This window comes from Podarcis tiliguerta, assembly GCF_965153285.1.
Source record: "Podarcis tiliguerta genome assembly, chromosome: 17".
Lineage (NCBI taxonomy): Eukaryota > Metazoa > Chordata > Lepidosauria > Squamata > Lacertidae > Podarcis > Podarcis tiliguerta.
The window spans coordinates 15295549-15315032 of NC_139550.1; the positions used below are offsets into that span (position 1 = coordinate 15295549).

The 19484-nt window shown below is 45.5% G+C and overlaps 1 protein-coding gene and 1 long non-coding RNA gene across 2 annotated transcripts in view; one reads left to right on the plus strand and one right to left on the minus strand.

Annotated features, from left to right (window-relative positions):
• The window catches only part of SHOC1 (shortage in chiasmata 1), a 255104-nt gene that overhangs the window by 145235 nt on the left and 90385 nt on the right, over window positions 1-19484 (plus strand). The gene's annotated exons all lie outside the window — the stretch shown is intronic.
• LOC310668045 lies at window positions 11158-16459 on the minus strand. The gene is made up of 3 exons (XR_014506575.1): window positions 16344-16459; window positions 15613-15699; window positions 11158-14624 (listed from the first exon to the last, which is right to left on the minus strand). It is a non-coding gene; the product is annotated as an uncharacterized lncRNA (long non-coding RNA).

A 19484-nucleotide genomic window follows, 5' to 3' on the forward strand; every position in this document is an offset into this window, starting at 1 on the left:
GTACTCCACCGGGAGCCAGTGCAGCTGGTATAAAACCGGATGAATGTGATCTCGCAGTGAAGACCCTGTAAGGAGTCTCACTGCGGCATTCTGCACCCTCTGGAGTTTCTGGGTCAGTCTCAAGGGCAGCCCCACGTAGAGCGAGTTACAATAATCCAATCTGGAGGTGACCGTCGCATGGATCACAGTGGCTAGGTCAGGGCGAGAGAGGTAAGGAGCCAACTGCTTAGCTTGGCGGAGATGAAAAAATGCCGCCTTTGTTATAGCTGCAATCTGCGCCTCCATGGAGAGGGAGGTGTCGAAGATTACACCCAAACTCTTAACGGACGGTGCTGGCACTAATTGCACCCCCGCTAGAGATGGGAGTTGCCCCCTCAATCCCATATCGTCCCGTCCCAGCCAGAGGACCTCTGTCTTCGAAGGATTTAACTTCAACCGGCTCCCACGTAACCATCCAGCCACAGCTTCCAAGCATCTGATCAGTGTGTCTGGGGCCGAGTCAGGGTGGCCATCCATCAACAGATAGAGTTGGGTGTCATCAGCATACTGATGGCAGCCCAGCCCAAAACTCCGGACAAGCTGGGCGAGGGGGCGCATAAAGATAAAGACTTTGATTATTTATAAACACCTTGGTCTTATTAAAAAGAACTCTGTTTTTGCTCGTAGTTTGAATAACTAAACATTTTAAATTAATGGGGGGGGGGTGAAATCAAAGAACGATTTAGGTAAGTTTTGAGATTACCTTTTCCTTAAAAAGCATGCTAATGGGAATGAAGGTTCTCATTCATCAAAATTGTGCATGCAGGGGGAAAATAAATATTAAACACAAGGGTATGCGAGACCCTCCTTCCTCCTCTGCAAGTCCCACCTGTAATAGTTGTACAGGGCTGTGATAATATCAAAGCAAATGTATAGTCTTTCTAAAAACCAAATGAAGTACATCCAGTACATTTGATTTCAAAATCTGACTCTACTCTTGTTTTCACCCTTTCTGATTTTTGAAATGTTTTTTGTAACGGCCTTTCGTGAATCAAATTCATATAAATATATTGAGTTTCCAGTGGAAAAATCTAAACCACAAACTCTTAATGCCTTTCCTTTCTCAAAGTCTGCCTAGCAGTTCTAAAAGGCAACAAACGCTCACTCAGTTTCCACCTAACTCTCTCACATCACACATATTTCTGGTGCCACTCTTCCAACGGTTTCTACTCATCAACAGCACAGTTAGGAGGAACTGTGAGATCACCTCAGGAAAAAATAACTGCCACAACAACACAAAAAAACGATGCTCTGAGCCCTGGTGCCCACTTTCTTTCCAAAGCTTTTGTTTTAGTGCACAGCTTCTAGAGTTAGCATATCCGTGTGAGTGTGTGGAAAGGCCATGCAGGTATCACGGCAGAGGTATGGAAAAGCTCAAACCAGAGGAGATTCTTAGAACAAAAATACTTAGATAATGCCTCTGCTATGAAGTATGATGTCATGTGCTTGGTCAAAAGGTAATGTTATCTTAGGTAACATTATCTTAGAGACCAATGAATAGCTTTGTGGGACACACTTTATATTATGGGCAGGAAAACTGTTGCCCTCCAGAGCTTGTTATAAAAGGTAAAGGACCCCTGGATGGTGAAGTCCAGTCAAAGGCGACTATAGCATTGCGGCTCTCATCTTGCTTTTAGGCCGAGGGAGCCGGCTTTTGTCTGCAGACAGCTTTCCGGGTCATGTGGCCAGCATGACTAAACTGCTTCTGGCACAATGGGACACCGTGACGGAAACCACAGTGCACGGAAACACCATTTATCTTCTTGCCTCTTTATCAACTTGCACTGGGGTGCTTTTGAACTTCTAGGTTGACAGGAGCTGGGACAGAACAACAGGAGCTCACTCGGTTGCGGGGATTTGAACCGCCAGCCTTCTGATTGGCAAGCCCAAGGGGCTCAGTGGTTTAGACTACAGTGCCACCCGCTTCGTTATATTACAATTCCCATCATCCTTGACTATTGGTCATGCTGGCTGAGTCTGACAGTTTGGAAAGGGATGGCTTCTGCTAGAAATCACACACACACACTCAGAGAGAGAGAGAGAGAGAACACTTGATCCTTTCAATAGATTTGCATATCAACACCTGTGGTCTGGAGAACTGAAATTTCAGAAAGTTTTGAGTATGTGGTAACTTTCCACTGTGTATCTGTGACGCAAAGGAAATGTTGCTTCACTTTATATATAAAAAAGACACAACTTGATGATGCTAATTTCATCACATCCATTAGAATGTCAAATCTGATGTGTAAACCTGAGACCTGCTCTCAATCCCCGGTGTGACTCACAGCTAAGATGGCGCTATTTCTTCATCAGGTTGGTTTTGTATTGCACACCTGGCTCTCCCTCTTTTTAAGTTCTGCTCGTGTGTTGAGTAACATAGATTTCTCCTTGGATATATATGTGCCTTTCAGACTTTGAGATTTTCATAGAAACGTATTGTAATTGTACAATCACAGCACGTAGGTGACAAACCAAGGATGCGTCCACATTAAGGTGATAATGTGTATGGGGGTCAATTTTTCACATGCACCTTTGTATGCTTTCATCTAATTCTATGCCTCCGAAATCTATTTCAATGTTTCCTGTCCACACTAGTGTTCGCACTGTGTCTTACTGTCCCCTCTCGTCAGTTAGTACTTCTTCATCCGCTGGAAGTTCTAGAAAACCAATCTCCTTCATGAGCCTGTACCAAGATATTTGTTTACCTGTGCACGTGCACCCTTTTTAAAAAAATGTCAATGGATTTGCACAACAGTGAACTTCAAACAAAGCAAGCATTTCAAGAATGTTTCAAGGTGTACAAAACAGTGGATTTTCTCTCTCTCTTTTTAACAAACATGTTTTTCAGTTTGCTGGTTCCATACAAAACAACAGTTTCAAACGTAAGACTCTGTGTTACCGCTGGCTGAACAGCAACAGAGAGGCAAAGAACAGCCAGTCAAGAGTAGGCGTGACTCCAATTTCTACACCCTCACCCAGCACCAACAGCTTAGAGAAGAAAATCAAAAGTACATTTCTGTCAGCGACTGGGCAGAGGAGGAATGGTGGAGACCACCTCCACATCCTGACGCTTCCAGGGAGGAGGAAGCGGAAGACAGGACAGTGGTACCTCAGGTTAAGTACTTAATTCATTCCGGAGCTCCATTCTTAACCTGAAGCACCACTTTAGCTAATGGGGCCTCCCGCTGCTGCTCCGCCGCCGGAGCATGATTTCTGTTCTCATCCTGAAGCAAAGTTCTTAACCCGAGGCAATATTTCTGGGTTAGTGGAGTCTGTAACCTGAAGCATATGTAACCTGAAGCATATGTAATCCGAGGTGCCACTGTATAGATTTACAGCAGGGGTTTGCAGGAGGTCATAGCTCAGGGGAAGATGAGGGGGAAAGTTGGGAAATAATGGGAGAGGAGGAGGAGGAGAAAGCAGGGTGACAGCTGACAGATATGGTGTCTTTAGAAAGCATTCCAGACCTTCCTCCCCCAGAACCTGGCAAGCCTTGGAAGTAGGAAAGCAAAGAGCTCAAAGACAGAGGGCATGTAGCTGCACCCGTAGAAGTGACAAATGAGAAAGTGGGAGAGACGGAGGGGGTGGAGATTCACGTGGGACAAGGCCATTATTCCAAGAGGCTGTATCCCCAAGCCTCTCTCTGTAAATAATGAAATAAAAAGAGGACAGTAAGAAACCTTCCCTTGTCTTTATACTTTCCTGGGCAACCAGCCGGGAGCCACTGACAGCATCCTGACAATTTCTCACATAGCATGTCCAAGGCAGGACAGGGAGACCAAATGAGATGGGAGACTGGGGCATGAGAGTGAGTTTCTTTTCCCACCTCCTATACCAGCCGATTCTTCCTGAAGTGTCAGTTTTATTTCCCAACTAATTGAAACTGGAAGTAGGGGGCGTGGTGATAGACAGTACCCAATGAAAGATTGCCACATGTAAAAAAAAAAAAAAAGACGGCCCACACAATGTTCTTCAGTGATACGAGATTTGACAGGGGCTCTCTGTAGCTAACAATCAGGTGATTGGTAGTCACAGGGGTCCTTCTTGACGGTGTGCCCCCAGTGCCAACCAGTTTATTGGTGCTGAAAGCATATCTGCAAAGAAGTTTGCTGTAACCTCGGCGGAACTTTGCCAGGTATCAGTCACTTGGTGTGATTGATGGGCCAGGGGTCCCACCCAGTGGAGTCACAATGGGGAGGCAGTGCGCCCCAGGTGCCATGGCTGGGGGGTGACAAGAAGACTCGGTGGGGGCTTGCGGTGGCGCGAGCAACCATCAGGCTGCTGCAGCTGCATGTGGAGTATCCTCTGTTCACAGGTGTAGCCACGAGCAGAGGATCCTGGCACTGGCAGCAAACCGCTATGTACAGCACATGTGCAGCATCGCACGCATGCACTGTACGTAATGACACCGCACATGCCGCCGGCGCCACTCAAGCGTTGTACAGACAGTGGTGGGATCCCTCCGTCGCCGCTACAGCCGTATGTAGAGGATCCTCGGTTTGCAGCTGTAGCGGCAACTGAGGGATCCCGGCACCGTCCGTACGGCTCTGGAGCAGCGCCACCGGCAAACCGTTATGTACAGCGCATGTGCAGCGTCGCTACGTACGGTGCATGCGTTGTATGTAGTGCCGCCGCACATGTGCCCTATGTAGCGACGCCCTGCCCCGGGTGTCATGATGCCTTGGTTCGCCCCTGGTCCCACCCATCTGTCAACTGTGGGAGGTAGAAAAGATAAGTTTCGCACCGCTGGATTAGGCAGAATGAGGCAGCTGCCTTAAGCGGCAGATACCGGGAGGAGGAAGTGCAAGCGTAAGCTGGAGTGTGGAACTGCCCAGCCTGTGGTGTGTCTCCAAAGCTTGACACCTGCGCTCAGATTTTGTGGAAGACACTGTTCTCTCCCCATTGTTTAATTCAGAATTAATTCCAGTCTAATTTACTTAAGCACATGGAATGGGAGAAATATCCTGTACTTTGCCTCGGGCAGCAGAGTGCCTTGAGCTGGGTGGCCCTGAATTTCCTTTCAACTTTCTCAGAGCGTAAGAAAAGCCATGGTGGATCAAACCAATAGTCCAACATCCTGTTCTCATCAGGTGCCTATAGGAAGCCCCTAAGCAGAATCTGGTATTCAGAGACATACCACCTCCAACCGTTAAGCTAGAGCAAAGCCAGCAAGGTTGTGTGCATGTGCAAGAGACTGCACACTGGCCATGCCCCCGAGCTGAAAATGGTTTCATTTAGCTTCCTTAATTTCCCTTGTGGAGCTTTCCTGCTTCACTGAAATAACTCCATGGCTTCATTTTTGGTCCTTTTGGAGTTTCTCACTATCCCTTTTTGTTTTAACTATCCTGAACAATTCAGTATCCGGAGCAAACTTAGCCAGCTCACTGCTCAGCCCTAACTCTAGGCCATTTATGAATCAAGCCCCAAAATAGCAGTAATTTGGAAGTGCCCTGAAAGCCAATAAAAGGAATCATCTTGGTTCTTTTGTCCTCCTTATTCCCTGGAGCCAATGCTACACAGGCTATTCAAACATGTGGAAAAGGTCACTCGACTTATTGCTTCTCGCTGCTCTTTTCCGGGAGCAAACTGCAACGAACACCTTAATTAAAGTGGCTTGACTGATGGCTCCTTAATTAAGCTGCTATATTAAGACTTAATTGTATAGGTAGGTAACTCACAATTTCAGAAAGTCCTCTATGCCTGGCAGTATGCATAACTTTGAATGCAACATTAATGTTACACGGCGTGAAACGTTAAATGAAATCCAGCGTTCTTTATAGTACATTCCAGTGTACACATCATGCAATCAGGTCTTTATATATACATACAACTGGTGCACATATTGGAGTGGCCCTGTTCTGTGTGCCTGCCAGCCAGCCAGCGGCCAGCCAGCCAAGCCTTCTTTCAAGATACTCCATTGCATTCCTTTTCTCCCCGTAGTTTTCCAGGCCCCCCCCCCCTTCCACTGAAGACTCAGCGTTCTGTGGCCACTGAACAAATTCAGCTCTTATTAGACTGCTTTGGGGGGGCTGGAGTTGCTTCCTTGGTTTTTTTTTTTTTTTTTTTTTACTCAAACTTTTCAACTTCTGCAGGTAGAATGGCTTTGCCTCGCCCCCCAGGACAGAACGTAGCAGTTGTAGGTGAGAGAACAGCAATCTGTCCCACCCTTGCAACCAGAGCTTGACACTGCAAACAATGGACTGTCTCATTCTCATGCAGGGGTAGGGAACCTGTGGCCCTATGGAAGCGCTTGGACTCCAAATCCCATCCTCTCCGGCCAGCATGGCCAATGGTTAGGGATGATGGGAGTTGGAGTCAAACAGCATCTAGGGTCACAGGTTCTTCTAAGATGAGGTGGGCAACCTTTTCTCAGCACACAGCCAGGCTATTTCAATTCTCAGTCACAAATCAAATTTAAGAAGTCTAACTGGAAGCAAGATTCCTGCCAAATAATGTACAGTGGTACCTCAGGTTACATATGCTTCAGGTTACATACGCTTCAGGTTACAGACTCTGCTAACCCAGAAATAGTACTTCAGGTTAAGAACTTTGCTTCAGGATGAGAACAGAAATCGTGCTCTGGCAGCGCAGCAGCAGCTGGAGGCCCCATTAGCTAAAGTGGTGCTTCAGGTTAAGAACAGTTTCAGGCTAAGAACGGACCTCCGGAACGAATTAAGTACTTAACCCGAGGTACCACTGTACAGAAATTATGGAAATATACCAGGAAGGATGCTTGACAATCATGTAATTTGCATAACACGCTGATCTGAAGCCTATTTGCTCAGAAGTGTCTCATTGTTTTCAGTAGAATTTCCACATGAGTGCTCTTGGAGTCACTGTGTTTCATTGCTGGCATAAGCAATGAATAAGTCTCCAAGGGACATAAGCAACACACATCGAGTGCATCATCTTAGACGAGAGCCAAGTATTTCAGACTGTATCTGTTAGTGTCAAAGATTGAAAGCAATCACGGGCACATGTTACAACAGCGATGGATAACACACAATCGATTCCCATCACGAGGACATGCAAAAGCATCGCAAGGAGGAGAAATTAAAAACTGACTATGCTAAAACACGGACTTGGATGCATCAGGCAAACAGGGATGCCTGCAAGGGTTTGGGCTGGTTGCTCTTGTATCTTTTAATCTAGCACAACAGCAATCTAGTTCACTCCCTGCCCAAGGCAGAACTGTGTTACCCACAGGCTCCTCCCGCCATCAGCTGCTTGCCATCCAAACCACAGCATCCCATAAGGGAAGAGCAGGAGCTTTGCAGAAGGATCTCTCCCAGAGCAAATGGCTCAGGGTATTTAAAGTACCGTAACTGCTTTTCCTTATTGGGGTGTCCCCATATGCCACCATCCGCTTTCAGGCATGATAGCGCCCCCCCCCCCCCCAATCTAGCTGCACCACTCTGAATTTTTTTTTTCTTGGCTTGTGCTTGTTTCAGCTACCTTCTCCAGTGCTCAAACATATGTGTCCCCATAGTTTTAAGTGAAGTTCTGGGTTTTAAAGGGGGGGGGGGAGAGCTGGAATACCTGAGCACATCTCTCATCTTACTTCTTTTTCGGCCTTGAGTACAGTTCAGAACTAGGAATTGATTCCAGTTGTCTCCTGTACTGTTCTGTTCAGCAGGTGCTACTGCCCAGCTGATTTGTTGCAGGGTAGCAGTAGTTGTCTGCTGCAAATTTGTACATGTAACTCACAGTATATACATAAAACTATTGCAAGGGGGCTGGGGTGGATAGAGGAATATTGGCAGCAAACAGAAAATAAAGACAAGAGGACCTTCGTTCACACCCAGAGGTACCATTCGGCCAGGGCAGGATTTGTTAATTATTTAGTCATACTATTGAAATCAACAGACTTATCTATATTAGTGGGTGTACTCTGAGCATGACTGCCTGTAGTACCACAGAGTTTGGGGGGGGGCGTAATCTCCAAGCCTGATGCAGCAACAGGCTATTTCCACAATGGCTAGGGCCACTCGGGAGAGGTCATGTTTCCTGCCTTGGACATCCTGCCTTCCTCACACCCCGTTCCAGATGTTTGGGGAGGTAGGTGTCGCTCAGCCTGTGAAGGAAGGACACTTTGCATATCCTGAGATCCCCATTCTCAAAACACATTCCAGTCACATTCTGTTGGGAGCCGCCCAGAGTGGCAGGGGAAACCCAGCCAGATGGGTGAGGTATGTATAAACAAACAAACAAACAAATTTGTTGCTGTTGTTGTTTAGTCATCTAGTCATGTCTGACTCTTCGTGACTGCATGGACCAGAGCACGCCAGGCACTCCTGTCTTCCACTGCCTCTCGCAGTTTGGTCAAACTCATGTTAGTAGCTTTGAGAACACTGTCCAACCATCTCGTCCTCTGTCGTCCCCTTCTCCTTGTGCCCTCCATCTTTCCCAACATCAGGGTCTTTTCCAGGGAGTCTTCTCTTCTCATGAGGTGGCCAAAGTATTGGAGCCTCAGCTTCAGGATCTGTCCTTCCAGTGAGCACTCAGGGCTGATTTCCTTAAGAATGGAGAGGTGTGTATAAACAAACAAACAAATACTAGAACCAAATTCCAGTGAGGAACTCCAGAACAAAGTAATTAAGCCCTTCTTCCTGTCTCTTTCCGATTCATCCCTTGCTGCACCTTGCAACATTGGCTTCTGAAATAATAGTCTGCTTTGGAAAGCAAACGCTCTGTTAAATGAGCACATGAAACAGGAATGATTGCAACTCTCTTGCTAACAGTTGCACAAGGGAGGGGAGTTTTGCAGCATCCTTCCCGTACGTGATACTTCATACCCTGATGCACCAGAAGGCTTTTGGAAACAGTTGTTGCAAGAGTCTTAAGTCACTTTGTGTATCTAAGAGTGAGTTGTACAGACTTGTTCAAAATACCAGAGATGACAATTACGATTGGAAGCAGCACAAACATTGATTCAACACCAGGATGTGTCTAATCTAATGAAACATGAGCGCTCCTCTGCATGGTGCAAGGAAGCTTGTTGTCTTGACCCCTGCTGCCGGACGAAGAACTCGGACTCCTGTACTCCCCCCCAACCCTCCAAAAACAACAACCCCAGAGTCCTTTCTGTTGGGGATAATTCAAACGGAAATTCCCAGGTGTCAAAAAAGGTTATTTATGCATGCCACTACTGCGGCCCGAGTTTCGTTAGCCCCCAAATGGAAAACGAGTGAGGTCCCAACTAAAGAAGAATGACAACTTAAGCTGATGGAATATGTGCAGTCTGCAGACTTACCATTTAGAATAAGGGGGGAGGACATTCATTTAAAGGAGATTGGAAAATGTTTATTGCATATATGGGGGGGGGGGACTGTGTACACTTGAAAACGTTGGCAGAATTAAGTTAAATTCAACAGTGTAAATAGGTCTTGATGGATATAATAATGGAATACCGAATGGTTTAGTTTATGTAAAATATGCAGGGATTTATGATATGCAAAATGAACCATAGAAGAAGAAGGGAAGTCATTGATATTTTAAGGATGTTTAAATGAATATTCTAAATTGTAAAACAGAAAATTTAATTTGAGAGAGAGAGAGAGACAGAGACAGAGAGAGGGAGAGAATGAACTCGGACTCCCGGTTTGGTTTCTGCCCAAGCCTTTAATGCCCAAATCATATCAGCACATAGACAAGGTGCAAGTTACAAGGTGCAGCAGATACCATACGTAAGAAGCACAATTTCCCCAGGGCAGACATTAAGCTTGGTAATTTCCCTGGGTCCCATGAAAAAAAAAATGTTGCTATTCTGGCTATTTTCCATCCATGCCATCAGGACCTAGTGTATTGTCGGTATTTATTTTATCTATCAGGCCTAGAATTTCATCTCCTGTCACCACTATGATTCATCAGACTCCCTTTCTGCAAATGTTAGTTCAGCCACTGGGATCTGCCTTGTATCTTCTACTGTGAACAAAGATGCAGAGAATTCATTCAGCTTCTCTGCAATCTCCTTATCCTCCTTTAGCATACCTTTGACTCCCTTGTCATCTAAGGGTTCCACAGCCTCCCTAGATGATCTCCTGCTACTAAGATATTTGAAGAACTTCTTAGAATCACAGAGTTGGAAGGGACCCTGAGGATCATCTTGCCCAACCCCCTTCAATGCAGGAATATGCTGCTGCCCCATATGGAGTTCAAACCCACAACCTTGATGTTATCAGCACCACACTTTAACCAACTGAGCTTGTCGTTTGGTCTTAATGTTTTTAGCAATTTGCTCCTCAAATTCTGTTTTAGCATCTCTCATTACCCTGCAGTGTGTCCATTTGAAACAGATGTAGGTGGCTCAGGCAATGTCAGGTGTATCCACACCTGCCCAATAACACTGCAGGTGGACATACGGTATACCAGGACCCCAATGACCACTTCCTTATTCATTCCCCCTGGGTATGTGCAGGGAGAGAAAGGCATGGATAGCCTAATCGAGGGGAGGGTTTTCACACACATATCAAGTACCCGCACCCATCCTTGTGGACAGCAGGATCCAGTATCAATCTAGATTGAAAGTAGCATGTTGAGAACAATCATGGGTGATTCCAGATTGAGAAAGGCTACATTTTTGTGCTACAAATGAATTACTGTGTATGCATCCCTGGACCCCAAAGCTATTAATTCCTTCTGTACCTCAGTTGGTCATCATTCTTTGTCTAAAGATATAGAGAGCTTAAGCATTTGTGGCAGGACACATTGCAGTGTCTATATAATATGGATTAAAATCAAGGCTGAGGATCAGGCTGGGCATCTAGTTTTCACTGAAGAGGCAAACATGCCTCTCCATAGTCCCACTTCAGATTGAAGGTATTGTATAAATAAGTATATACGAATATTTAGCAGGGGGAAGGGGTAGGGAGCAGCCCCCATATATTCTGTAAACTGCCCAGAGTGGCTGTGGAAACCCAGCCAGATGGGCAGGGTATTCTTCTTCATCATCATCATAATCATCACCACTGAGCTACAGTCCCCCACAACAGATTCAATTTAATATTTGGATATGATCTGTCTATTCCCCCATCCGCCACAAAAAAAGTTTAGAGTGCTGTAGTCTGAAAATCACAACCAAGATATGGAATCTATTTCCCAGAAAGTACACTGTGAGCATTGTGAGACTTTGCAAAGATCTACCAGTCAGCCACTGCAAGTGCTTAGGAAGTAGGCGGCTGAATTTTGAAACGGCCGATGTTATCTCACAGCTGGAAGTGTGTTATTTAAGTAAACAAACAACTGAATTGTCACAACCAAGTTTGAATCCCGAAAGATTGTTCACTACTTCCCAGCCCCCTAAAGACTGACTACGATTTGGGGGAGGGTGTGTGTTCTTCCTGGCATGATTTATCTAAGAACTAGTTAAGAAAAGAATAAATAAGCTCGCTACATCAGACAAAAGATCCACACCCTCCAACATTCTGCTTTCTGTAGGTCTTGGAAAGATGCCTCTAGTGGTTCGCAAGCAGCGAATGAAGGCAGTAGCTCTTCCTGCTTTTAAATCTCAAGCACCCGCCAATCAGATGAATAAGTGAGACCTGCAATGAAACATTGTGAGTCTCTGTGATGGACCACCTGAATCAATCTCAGGGACCACTAGTGGTCCATGGACCACACTTTGGAAACCCCTGTCTTTAATCACACCAAAAGCTTTGAAGTCCACTAGAATTCCTCACCATGCTGGATGCTAAGCAAAGTGGGAGGGGAGAATATCTCCACTAGTCAAAAACTCATTTTTGTTTTATAGTTTTAGAAGGGGGTGGCTGTGGGGATGTGGCTATGGGAACTGTCATGAAAAGCACCTACACAACCAAATTTACTACTATTTCTTGTAATGCATTTGCCTGAAGGACAGGTATATTTATGCAGGGTACTGACAGCTGCATTTTGGACTAATTGTAGTTTCTGGGTCACCTTCAAATGTAGCCCCACATAAAGCACATTGCAGTAGTCCAAGCGGGAGATAACCAGAGCATGCATTACTCTGGCGAGACAGTCCGTGGGCAAGTAGGGCCTCAGCCTGCGTACCAGGTGGAGCTGATAGACAGCTGGCCTGGACACAGAATTAACCTGCGCCTCCATGTACAGCTGTGAGTTCAAAATGACTCCCAGGCTAAGCTTGTAAACCACCTTACAAACAAGAAAGATGAGTGAGAAGAGTTTTAAAGTAAATAAGCATGAAAACAAACATTTTCTGTGCAGGTTGAGGTTCACATCTTTTAAACTCCCTCTTGTATCTTTCATTGACCTCATTTATGACATTTTGATCTCTCTGGACATGGTTTGGGCTTGAGGGGATAGCTGCAGATCTTGGATGCAATCCTGCAATGCTGAGGCTGGAGTACAATTAGGTGCTCTCATAGCTAGCAATGGGACGCGGGTGGCGCTGTGGTCTAAACCACTGAGCCCCTTGGGCTAGCTGATCAGAAGGCTGGCGGTTCGAATCCCTGCAACTAGGTGAGCTCCCGTTGCTCTGTCCCAGCTCCTGCCAACCTAGCAGTTCAAAAGCACCCCAATGCAAGTAGATAAATAGGTACCGCTGTGGCAGGAAGATAAACGGCGTTTCGGTGCACTCTGGTTTCCGTCATGGTGTCCCATTGTGCCAGAAGTGGTTTAGTCATGCTGGCCACATGACCCAGAAAGCTGTCTGCAGACAAAAGCCGGCTCCCTTGGCCTGAAAGCAAGATGAGAACCGCAACGCTATAGTCGCCTTTGACTGGACTTTACCATCCAGGGGTCCTTTACCTTTTATAACAAGCTCTGGAGGGCAACAGTTTTCCTGCCCATAAGATAAAGTGTGTCCCACAAAGCTATTCATTGGTCTCTAAGATAATGTTACCTAAGATAACGTTACCTTTTGACCAACCACATGACATCATACTTCATAGCAGAGGCATTACCTAAGTATTTTTGTTCTAAGAATCTCCTCTGGTTTGTGCTTTTCCATACCTCTGCCGTGATACCTCTGCATGGCATTTCCACACACTCACAGGGATATGCTAACTCTAGAAGCTGTGCACTAAAACAAAAGCTATGGAAAGAAAGTGGGCATTGCGGCTCAGAGCATCATTTTTTGTGTTGTTGTGGCAGTTATTTTTTCCTGAGGTGATCTCACAGTTCCTCCTAACTGTGCCGTTGATGAGTAGAAACCGTTGGAAGAGCAGCACCAGAAATATGTGTGATGTGAGAGAGTTAGGTGGAAACTGAGCAAGCTTTTGTTGCCTTTTAGAACTGCTACGCAGACTTTGAGAAAGGAAAGGCATTAAGAGTTTGTGGTTTAGATTTTTTCCACTGGAAACTCAATATACTTATATGAATTTGATTCTCGAAGGGCCGTAACAAAAAGCATTTCAAAAATCAGAAAGGGTGAAAACAAGAGTAGAGTCAGATTTTGAAATCAAATGTACTGGATGTACTGCATTTGGTTTTTAGAAAGACTATACATTTGCTTTGATATTATCACAGCCCTGTACAACTATTACAGGTGGGGGTTGCAGAGGAGGAAGGAGGGTCTTGTATACCCTTGTGTTTAATATTTATTTTCCCCCTGCATGCACAATTTTGATGAATGAGAAGCTTTATTCCCATTAGCATGCTTTTTTAGGACAAACACCAGCTCCCTCAGCCTGAAGAGAGATGGGTGCCACAGCCCCATAGTCGCCTTTGATTGGATTTAACTGTCCAGGGGTCCTTTACCTTTTTTATAGCTATCAATGAATCCCATGCCATACCTCTCCATCTTATTATAAAGCACATGCATGCACAGCAAACTAAGTCATTTCATTCCTACATTTGGGACAGTTCCGAAGCTTCTGCATAGTGATAGCAGCAGTAGGCACTATATTTTCACTTATTTAATCAATTTGTAGACTGCTTGATATTAAAAATCCAAGAACCTTGGACTTGGTTATCCACAGCACCTCTAGCAGCACAACAGGAGGGTACTGACCCGCAAAAAGCATAAAACCTCTCTTCTCCTTTTGCAAAGATCATTTCACTGAGATGAAACCACAAGGCATGCCTCAAATAAACATTCAGCTCGAGAACCTCAAGACAAACTCTGTTCGCTCCAAACGCTGTTTAGCTTTCTCCTTACGAAGTCATAACAAAGAACTTCACAAAATGCGGCCTTTCCTTGTGTGCACAAAAAAGTGCTCGTAACTGAGTGATGGATATGGCTGGAGGTTTATAAGCAAGCAACGCGCCTGCTTTTAAATGGGATTAACGTCGACAGATTTGCAAACACACCATTCTCCCAAACCTTTATTGCCTTTTATGCTTTTTTGGCATGTCAGCCTCCGATTCCTATTTCCTAACCATGACAGCTGAGGAGTCCTTCCCAATCTTACATTCATGATGAATTCTTCACTTAGTGGCTGAGAGGTGAGATAGGATCAGGTGCCTTTAGCACTGCAATTAAGGGAACATTCATCATCTCATCTGGGCAGCAAGTCTTTGACTTCCTATCTACAACTAAGGCTGCAGTCAGCTGTGTGTGAGTGAACTCCCTGAAACACCCTGGAACTGACTCCTTTCTGTCTCAACATGCATAGGATTGCACTGCAAGACTGCAATCTTATGCACTTACCGTATTTTTTGCACCATAACACTCACTTTTTTCCTCCTAGAAAGTAAGGGGAAATGTCTGTGCGTGTTATAGAGGGAATGCCTATGGGTGGCGGGGGGGATCTGCTGCAGTTGTGAGCAGAGGATCCATGGTTCCCCTTCCTTCCCTCCTCTGTGGCTCGCTTTGAAACAGCAGAGCAGGAGAAGAGCCGCTGAGTGGGGAGGAGAGAGGGACAGAGAGCCTGCTTCTTTAAAGGAGCAAAGTGGGAGAGGAGAGGAGCCACTTACACGAGTGTAAGCGGCTCCTGTCCAGTTGGTTCCTTTAAAGCAAGCAGGCTCTCTGTTCCTCTCTCCTCCTCACTCATCTCGCTACATAGCAGCAAAGTTTTTCAGCTTGCTAAACCGGGGATGAGCGGGGAGGAGGGAGAAAAGCAGAGCCTGCTTGCTTTAAAGGAGCAAAGTGGGGGAGGAGAGGAGCCTTCTCCTCTTATACCCCTCTCCTGCATTATTAGCAGCATCCTTCTCCACCCACCCCACGCATGCTTCTTCTTCCCTTAAACCCCTCTTCTGCATTATTAGCAGCATCCTTCTCCACAACCCCACGCGTGTCCCTTGTCCCTTGAGTGCTTTTCCTTCCCTCCCCACTTAAAACGTGGTTACCAAGCATGGATCCACATGGATCCTCAGGAATTTTGCACTGGGTCACCATCAGATCACATAGCATGTCCATGGCTACATCTTGCACCAAAAAAATCACACACCCACTGTTGCCTGGGGCCGCAGTGGTGCAAAAACGTGGTTACAAAGCATGGATCCACATGGATCCTCAGGATTTTTGCATTGGGCTACTCCAAACTCACTGTCAGATCACATGTCTGTGGCCACAGCATGAACCACAAAACTCATACATCTACTGTTTCGTTTAGAATATTTGTTTTCTTGTTTTCCTCCTCTAAAAACTACGTGCGTGTTATGGTCAGCTGCGTGTTATAGAGCGAAAAATACGGTACTTAAGAGTAAGTTCCATTGAAGATAGTGGGGCTTGTTTTAGAGTAAAACGATACACAGGACAGAATTCAACTAATCTGTTGCCTATGTTGTAAATAAAAATATGCCCTTTTCCCTTATGAGGTATCCAGGAGCCCATATAGAGTCCTTACGTGGGTTCCCTATTGGTAGGAGAGAATACCAGAGGCCAACCAGAGAATATTGAGAAGCAAAGCAGCTAGTAAGCTTGATCTTTATTGATCTGTTGCAACAGGGTGCTCCCCTCACATGCAGGAAAGGAGGAAGACCCAGAAAAATGCTGTGCAAGGGCTTATAAAGACTTTTGAAATTCCTATCCTGTAGATCAAGACCACCCCCAGAAACTTCATACATACATCACAGCAAAGGTGGACTAAAACAGAAATTTGAATATCTCCTTGTTTATCTCTTGTCTGGCAGGTTACTTGATTGGATTGCCTGCAGAGCCTGGCCAGTCTTTTGTAATGATAAATACTTAGTTCCTGAGCCAGGTCACAGGCTCACACCCTTATTCAAACACAGACATACCCTTAAGACAGGATTTGTGAAGGAAAAGACAATGGGGAGGCTTTTCCATTTTGACCTTGCAGAGAAAACATTTGGTCAGTTTAGGAATCAAAATGGTTCCTGGTTGGTCTTCCTGTGCTGATCTATGTATGTGCGGTTATGAACATTACCATATATCTAAGACCATAAAATTCCTATCACACCTACATGGAGCAAGCTCAACTCGACCAACAGAACTGTTGCCTCCCTCTCTTCCTCCCGCACCCCCTAAATCTGTCCTGCAAGGCTAGAGGAACCTCCTGAACAGGTCTAGGGGCACATGTAATAATAATATGTAATAATGTAATAATATGTAATAATAATATATTATTTATACCCCACCCATCTGGTTAGGTTTCCCCAGCCACTCTGGGCGGGTTCCAACCAAATATTTAAAACAATACAGTATCAACCATTAAAAACTTCCCTAAACAAGGCCATCTTCTTTTGAAATAGTTGCTTATTGCCTCGACATCTGCTGGGAGGGCGTTCCATTCCACCTTTAGTTGCAGACATGGAACTGTTGCATGTCACATGTCTGTTTACATACCAGCACAGCTTGCTGGGAACTTCTCTTGTGTGTATAGCTTCTGCTTTAGACTCTCTCTCTGAAGAGAGGGCAGTGAGAGACGACATGTTTTCTTTGTCCTGATTTATGCTTAATAAATCTTTAGCTGTTAGTGTGTTTTCGCAAGCCTCACGCCTGTTCTGTTTGCGCAGGATGCTCTGATAAGGTAGCGTGCTCAGGCTTTTAGAGTCTGAGTCGCTGATTTACGTCGCACCAGAGATCAGGGGATCATCATGGCTGGAAGGGCATGATCCAGCTGGGGCTAGCCAGCTGGCATCTCAACCCCCGAAGGATGCCGACACCAAGAAGGCCCTCTGCCTGGTTCCCTGTAACCTCACTTCTAGCAGCAAGGGAACCGCCAGAAGGCCCTCGGCGCTGGACCTCGGTGTCTGGGCTGGACGATGGGGGTGAAGATGCCTCTTCAGGTATACAGGGGGAGGAAAGCCCTGTTGCACCAGCGGACCTCATTCCCCACACAGATACCTCACAGAAATATGCTGAATTCCACCCATAGGATTGGTCTGCACATACCAGAGAGTAATTGTGGACGGTATTTAAAACGAATCTTGAGTTCCGCACCCTTGCTACTCCCACATGTGAAGTTTTATTCAACGTTATGCCAAGCAGGTAATCTTGTGGTTTTATTGCTCTATTCTATTTGAATGCACCTGCTGTCGGGAAGAGTTATAAATTACAGTCCACCATCCAATTACAGGCATCAGCCCATCAAAGTTAAGCATTTCAAAATCCCAGTGATTTAAAAGAAGGGTTTAGGGTTAAACTACACATGACACGCAAATACATGTAAGAAAGTCCTTCCAAAGGGAAGGGGTGCTTAACCCTCTGCTGCCAGCAATTTTCCCACTCGCCCCTCCAGCTATTTCCCTCCCCCTTGACAATAACCCTTTTAACCCTCCAGATGCAGGGTTACTTTTGAAAACACCTGAAATGGTGTGGGGTGGTGGTGGTGAAAGCAACTTGGAAAGTGCAAGTTAAGTCATCCCTCTCACCCATCAGCAATCTCTTAATAATAATAATAACAAATTTTATTTATACCCTGCCCTCTCCGGCCAGAGCCAGGCTCAGGGTGGCTAGCACCAGTAAAATTACAGTAAAAACATAATAGGGGTGGGGACCCAATTTAAAATACAGGTTAAAATGCAATTTAAAATGCAGCCTCATTTTAAAAGTAGCCCATAGATTAAAACCATAAGGGGAGGGGAACGTAAGGATCAGACTGAGTCCAAAACAAAGGCCAGGCGGAACAGGTTGCTATATATATATATATATATCCTTATGGAGCTTTGCATGTTAAAATGTTGGTTTGTCCCAAAGCAACTTGCCCCAGCGCAGTGAAAGGTGCTGAAATATGTCAGCTTTATGTACAATAGTAATAGTGCCAAAGAATAATACCTGCTCAGACACTCCCCCTATTTTCACACAGGGTGCTGTGCCAAAAAGCTTGAAGGGGGAATTTTCTAGCTATTCCTAGAAAACACAAGATATAATTAAATCTATTTATTTAAAAACACCCGGGGCTTCAGGTGTTGCTGGATCCAAGCTCTCATCAGCCCCACTTGCCTGGACAGTAGTCAGGATGATCAGAGTTGTAGTCTAGAAACATCTAGAGGGCCACAGATTCTGCATCCGGCATGTATAATGTCACTTCATCTGGAATTATTGACTACCCTGCAGTGCAATTTGATTTTCCTTACTAAAATTACCCCTGGCAGCATAATCCTCGTCCCTTCCAACTCTCCAATTCTATGACTCATTAAGCCTCAGGTGCCCTTCTTATACAACTTCAGTTTTAACTGCAAGTGTTAAAAATGTTCTTCAGTCTTCAATGTAAAAAAAGAGAAATTCAGTTTTTTAAATATGTGGATGACACCTGAAATATCTGTGTAGCTTTTGTTTGTTTGTTTGTTTCAATTGGTCTCTGTGACTATATTCAGGTTGGCTCCTACTGGAGGGCAACAATCATTCACTACGAAATATGTTCTCATTGAGACAAGCAAGGCCAGATTACGGTATGTCACGCCTGTGTTATTCGAGGTCATTCACTCCTCCTAACTGGGAAAAGCTCCCATTTCACTCTGACAGAGCTTCCTTCAGATATGCAAATAGGAGACACACCAAAGCATCTAACGCTGGGTGGATCAGCAACTCTAAGATTATTTCCAAGCTACACTGTGGTAATTTAATTAGGAAATGCTGGGACTGAACCTGATGTTTTTTGCACGCAAGGTGCATTGTATAGCCCCTCTCCAAGTTGTCCTTAGTCACATTCATGCCACTATTTTTTGCCTAACCTGCCAGTAGACCCAGCCCAGCCATTAGGCAAGGTGAAGCTGCTGCTTCAAGCAGCAGAAGCGCGCCCCCCCCCAGGTGCTCCACCACTGGCGGAAAAGTACTGCTGCAATTGACACTGATTTGGAGCAAGATCACATCCATTCTGGGCAAGATCTCAGCCCAAATTGGGACGACCTTCCCCCAAATGGTGGTGCTGCTTCTCTGACTGCAGTGGATGCAGCACGGCATGCAGCTGTGGCAGAGCAGGCGGTGGTGGGAGCAGGCAGTGGCGGGAGCAGGCGGTGGGAGCAGTGGCAGGGCAAAGCCACAGTTCTCGTTTTGCCTCAAGTGGCAAAACAGGATGCATGACCCAGGTGGGGCTGTTCTGAAGGCGAGATGAGATAACACCCTGTATGTCACCCTGCGCTCTTTGGAGAACGGGCAG